The 6000-nt window shown below is 38.0% G+C and overlaps 1 protein-coding gene across 2 annotated transcripts in view; it reads left to right on the forward strand.

Moving 5' to 3' along the window:
* Atp13a5 (ATPase 13A5) overlaps positions 1-6000 on the forward strand; it is a 129689-nt gene that overhangs the window by 61074 nt on the left and 62615 nt on the right. The gene's annotated exons all lie outside the window — the stretch shown is intronic.

The following is a 6000-nucleotide window of genomic DNA, read 5'->3' on the forward strand; positions in this document are numbered from 1 at the left end:
CATCAGTGCTGGTTCTGGCTTGTTCTCCCAATTTATGGGCTCTCTTCACTCTTAGTTTTCTTCACTGCGCAGAGGCTTGTTAATTTCATGTATTCCCATTTGTCAATTTTTGTTCCTATTTTCTGAGCTGCTGGAACCCTTTTCTGAAAATCTGTGCTTTGTGTAGGTCATGAAGTGTTGTTCCCTCCACCCCCAGCAGTTCTAAAATTTCAGGTCTCAAAGTCTTCGGTGCATTTTGAATCAATATTTTCACCAGGTAGATGATGGGAATCTAGTTTTATTTTACATGTGCAGATCCTGGTTTCCCAGCACCATTAGTCAAAAAGATTTTTTTTCTAGTATGAATTTTTTTTTGTCAAAAATCAGATGGCTGTAACTGGTCCACCTCTAGGTCTTCTCTATCTCTTCGGTCTGCATTCTGTGTAGTAGACAGTTAGTAGATATGTGAGGACCACGTTGGTTCTGTGTAGAAGACAGTTAGTAGACATGTGAGGACCACATTGGTTCTGTGTAGTAGACAGTTAGTAGATATGTGAGGACCACCTTGGTTTTGTCATCGTGAGTCTGTAGTAAAATTTGGTGTCAGCTTTTGTGACACCGTAGCTTTGTTCTTTTCCCCATTGGATTGCTCTGACTCTCTGGGGCCTTTTGGGCTTCTGTATGAATTTTAGTATTTTTTTTCTGGTTCTGTCAAGGGTGTCTTCCCAATTTTTATGGAAATCACATTAAATTTGCAGGCTGTCTTTGGTAATGTGTCAGTGTCTATAATGTTGATTCTGTGTATCAATGAACATAGGGAAGCTGTCCTTCTGGGTTGGAAAAATCAGAAAAAGCTTTGCTGTGCTATAAGACTTGTTTGCTAAAATTTTAATACTGGTTTAGTAAAGTTTAATTGTTTTCTTATTATGTTTTTATGTATATTTCTATTCGTTCTTAAGAATTCCGTGCATATCCTAAGTATCTTTTGCAGCCGTTATGGATGAGGTTCCTTTCTGATTTCCTTCTTGCTGTTGACATCCAGGAAAGCTACAGCGACTTCTTTGTTGATTTTGCATCCCGCTGCTTTGCTGAAATCGCTCATCACATTCAAGAATTTGATGGTAGAGGTGTTCAGGCACTTCAATATAGGATCATTCCACCGGGAAGAAGGGATAATTTGGCTTCTTCCTGTTTGTATGCCTTTCTTTTTCTTTTCTTTTTTTTGTGATTACTCTCACTATGAATTCAAGCACTGGATTGAGGGAGAGTTGAGAAAGCACACACTTTCTAGGAAATTGAGTTTTTCCCCACTTGATCTCATGCTGGCTGTATGTTTGTCATATGTGGGGGTCTCTGCAAACACCAGGGCTAGCAGAGTGTTGAGGCAGGGGAGGCAAGAAGGCAATTTGGTTCAGCATGACTCAGTAGCTGGTGTTGCTATGAACTTCAAGAGCCTGACGTTGGGTCATTTATTTTAGGTATGTTTAAGCACAGCACAATTTAGAAAAAAATCTTCCTGATGATAATTAACTGTACCATGAATACACAACAAAGCTTCAGGCATAAATATGTCAAAACTCTTATAAAGTACAAGTAAACTCTTGCATAAAAGTGGGTTCTATAGATTAACTAAGAAAACAGGCTCCAGGTTATATAAAAAAGCCCCTGATAAGGGTCTGGGGAAAGATAGTGATATATAGATTGATGGAATTAAGTAAACTCAAGATACTGGTCTAGGGAGCTAGAGGAATGTGCAGAGGTCACCAGGCTATTAGCTCCATCTCTTCCCAGGTTGCCTTGTATCTGTGAGCACAAAACCCTACGCAGCTCCTACGGTCATATATAGCCACTATTTTGCAGAAGTATGTTTGTTTTGTTCCTGGCTTCTTCAGAGCTGTTATCATGGAAGCCTGCTGAACTTTGTCAAAGGTCTTTTCTACACCTGTTGAAATACTGATACGTGGTTTCTGTCCCTAGTCCATCTGTGCTTTTTCATTTACTGATCAGTCTGACCAACCGTCCTCACATCTCTAGAATGAAACAACTTCATTACGATATACAATCTTTCCAGTGTCTTTTTTGATTGGGTTTACAAGTATTTTATTGATAATCTTTGGAATCAGATCAGAGAAATGGAGCTGTAGCTGGACAAACGTTTTATTGGTTCCTTATGCACTGTCATGCTAACACAGTCTTCACAGAATTAATTCACTTGGCTTCCTTTTTTCCTATGGTATGGAATAATTTGAGGTGCATTTGAGTCAGTTCTTTAAAGGTCTAATAAAATTTGGTAGTGAACTAGTCTGCTCCAGATTTCCCTTAGTTGGGAGTTTTTTTGTTTTTTTTTTTTGTTTTTTTTTTTTTGCTGTTCAATTTATTGATTGTCATGGATGGGTTTAAGCTGCTTACATGTTTACATTCTCTTGATTTAACATTGGTAGGCCATATGTGTCTAGGAATTGACCTATTTATTCTAGATTTTCCAGACTCTTTGTATTGATATATACTTTCAAAGCATTTCCTAGTGATCAGATTTCATTTGAATCTGCTGTGACCACTCCCCTTTCATCTCCACTCTTATTAATTCAGATCTTCTATTTCTGTCAGTAGATTTGACTAAGGCTTTATTGAACTTGTTTATCTTTTCAAAGAACCAATCCTTTGATTTTTTTTTAACTCTCCTTTAATCTTCATTTTATTGACTTCAGTTCTACCCTTATAATTTACTACCTGGCTTATTTTTTTTTTAAGGAGGCAAACCATTAAGTTATGTACTTGAGGTTTCCCTGGTTTTAAGTGTAGAACATCATACTAATTCATGTCCATTAGAACTAACTTTTTTATGTACTAAAAGTTACGATAAATCATGTTTTTATTTTTATTGACTCTGGGAATTTTTTAATTTCCTCCCTGACTTTTTCAATGACACATTGATCATTCAAAGGAGTATTATTTATTACCCACACATATGTGTCACTTTCCTTGCTATTGATTTTCAGTTTTATTCTACTGTGAGCTTATAAAAGTTAAGAAATGTAGTTTATTCATCAAGACTTGCTTTATGGCACAAAATAAGATCTGTTTCTGAGGACGTTCCCTGGGCTCTGACAACAGCACATATTCACAACTGATAGGCAGAGTGTTCTACAGATGTCTGCTCCATCAGTCCTTTTGATCTGTCTGGTTTATGGTACAGTTGAACAATGAGCTGTAGATTTAACCATTGATGACCTATATCTTCAAATCCTTTCACCTTCTTAGCAGATGTTTTCCTTTAGTAGCAAGTAGTGACGTCCTTTATCCCTTCTTACTAATTTTGGTTTGACATCTACTTTGTCAGATGTAAGACTGGATAATTCTGCCCATTTTCTGCATCTATTTGATGCAGGGTTTAAAGTCTTACAGCCTTTGATTTTCAACTTTTCTGTGTGTTTGCCAGTGAAAGGTGTTTCTCACAACGAGCGAATGGTTGAATCTTGTGTTCTGATTCCATCATCTGGTCTGTGTCTTTTAATTAGAGAGTTAAGGTCATTAATATTTGGAATTATTATTGAGATATACTCACTATTTCCTATCGCTTTGCTTATTCTTTTTCTATTTATTCTTTTCATGGGGCATTGGGCTTGCTGATTTGTTGAACTGGGTGTGTTTGACTCTTTCCTAGTTCTTATTTGTTTCTCTGCTCTTCCCATGAAATTTCCTCTTCCTTGTGCTGTCATGTTGTAACTATCTTCCTCCTCTGTATGTAGAATTATCATAAATATCTTCTGTAATTCTGGCAAAGTGGCTGTGGAATGCTTTAGTTTGTGCTTAACTTTTCTCCTTTAAGTTAAAGTTTCTCCTTTAAGTTAAAAAGTAATTCTGCTGTATGTAATAATTTTGGTTGGATGTTTTATGCTTCAGGGTTTAAAATACTTCCTTCCCTGCTTTCCTGGCTTTGGGAATTCTGCTGAAAAGTTTGATCTATTCTGCTAGTTCTGTTGATGCTAGTAAGCTGGGATTTCCCTCTTGCAACTTTTAATATTGCTTTTTTCTTCTGTCTTTTTGACATTTTCGTAACAAACTATCTGAGATGTTCTTTTTCAGACATTCTCCTTTAGAGTTATAAATGCCATACATAAAGGGGAATGCATCAGAAAGGGGGGACCTAAATAAAGAAATCTCATGCTAGCTCCTAATATGGCATAATAAGAGGTTCTTTATTAAAAGAGAACTCACAGGTCACAACGAGGAACAGGAATGAAATCCAACATCCAGGTGTGGCGAGTGGGGAGTGAGAGAGCAAGTGGATGATCCTGTCGGCTTTTAGTTATCCAAGGTCATGCCCAACCTGGTCCAGCCTTTCAAAGGCCATTGGCTGAAAGAGGTTCCCCATTACATTCATATACTTATACACATATACATACATATATATATATACATATTCCTAAATTTGGGGAAATGAATTATAAATTTCATTCAATAGTTCTTCTGTACTTTTAAATTTTATTATAACCCCCTCCTACCCCATGAATTCTTTGTTTTGTCTGTTGAGCGTGTCCCAGATTTTCTGCAAATTGTGATTATGTTTTTTAAATTGTTATCAGAATGTAACACTTTCTTGACCTTATCTTCTATCCTAGTCTATTTATTGGTGGGGTTTTCCATTGTGGGGTTTTCCTCTCTCTCTCTCTCTCTCCTTGACTGATTGAAGTCTTTCATGTCCAACATTTCTGATATTTAAGTTCTTCAAAATCTCCCTTTCCATGCTGAACTCCCCCTCCCTTCCACTCTCTCTGTGTGGAGGGCAGAGAACAACCTTAGGTGTCAATCCTCATCTTCCACGTAATCTTCCCATGTGCTGCTGTGTACCTCAGGCTGTCTTGCCCACCAGCTCCAGTGGATTTTCCTGTCTCTGCCTCCCATCTCACTGTAACAACATTGCGTTGGGTTGGCACACAGATGGTCCTGTGCCTGGCTTTCAGTAGATTCTGAACTCAACTCTTCATTATTGACAATGAGCACTTTACCTACCCAGTCTCTGAATTAATGTCCTTGCTTCATTCATCTGCTTACTTAATCCTCTGTGAAGTCACCAAATATTTTCAAAAGTGGGATTTTAAATTATCTGTCTGGAATTTCAATGATTTGTTTCGAACGCTTAGTGATTGTAAGACTTCAGAGTTTGTTTGGTTTCACTTGTGATTTGCACGTCTGTTTGGGTAGATGCATCTTTTATGGTTTCCCCCATCTTTTGTTCGTTCTGTTTCATGTGGTTCTTACTGCGTAGTTTTCTCTTGAGAGTGTGATCTCTGCCATCTAGAAGGAAGACACAAAGAGCAGAAACAAAAGCAATGATTTGTCAGTAATCGGGCAATAGAGCGAAAGCGATTAGGTGCATCATCGACATTCCCTAGAAGGATAGAAAATAAAAGAGCTACTGATGGATAAAATAGGTGTTTAAAGATTATTAAGACTAGAAATATGAATAGTTAAGAAGTGAAAATGGGAGGACGTGAAGTAGGAATAAGAAGTAAAGCACAGAAGGTTTAAGCTTTGAGATATAATTGAGAACAGGAGAGAATAGCTGCAGATAAAGCACAGTGGTATATCCTAATCAAGTGACTTCAAAACTGAAAAAAAAATAGCAAAACAAAAAATAAAATCAGAATACCAGTATTCAATATTTTTCCTGACGAGGACAATTCCCCTACCCCTAGGTCATCTCTGAAGTTTGTTCTGCTGGTGGGAAAGCAGCTGTTGTCTCTCTGGTGCTCAACCAGGTCGAAACAGAAGGGCTGTATACAGTTTGCTTTCGGTATTTTCTCTGCTCCATTGAATTCCTGTGTGGACATGACTTGAAAGTTGTTCCCTGCTGCTCAGGATGAGTGACTCCGGCCCTCAGCGTGAAGTGTCCTCTTGACTGCTCTCCTTCTGCTTTGCTCTGCTGGCTGGCCATGCTTTCCGCTGTATCTATTTCAGTGTCTGAGATGGAGGCAGACACATGCTTGTACTTTCCCTCGCAGCTAGATGGTCTTCTGT

This window comes from Myodes glareolus, chromosome 2, assembly GCF_982192425.1.
Source record: "Myodes glareolus chromosome 2, mMyoGla1.1, whole genome shotgun sequence".
Taxonomy (NCBI): Eukaryota; Metazoa; Chordata; class Mammalia; order Rodentia; family Cricetidae; genus Myodes; species Myodes glareolus.